Raw genomic sequence first — 264 nt, 5'->3', positions numbered from 1 at the left:
TCGTCCCCATCCTATCCTCATCCTCTTCCTCTTCCTCATCCCCATCCTATCCTAATCCTCATCCTCTTCCTCATCCCCATCCAATCCTCATCCTCATCTTCATCCCCATCCCCATCATATCCTCATCCTCATTCTCGTCCTCATCCTATCCTCATCCTCATTCTCTTCCTCATCCTCATTCTCTTCCTCATCCTCATCCTATCCTAGTCCCCATCCTATCCTCGTCCCCATCCTATCCTCATCCTCTTCCTCTTCCTCATCCCC

The sequence above is a fragment of the Lupinus angustifolius genome, unplaced genomic scaffold (genome assembly GCF_001865875.1).
Source record: "Lupinus angustifolius cultivar Tanjil unplaced genomic scaffold, LupAngTanjil_v1.0 Scaffold_156_4, whole genome shotgun sequence".
Taxonomy (NCBI): domain Eukaryota; kingdom Viridiplantae; phylum Streptophyta; class Magnoliopsida; order Fabales; family Fabaceae; genus Lupinus; species Lupinus angustifolius.
Note: the sequence above shows the minus strand (reverse complement) of the source record.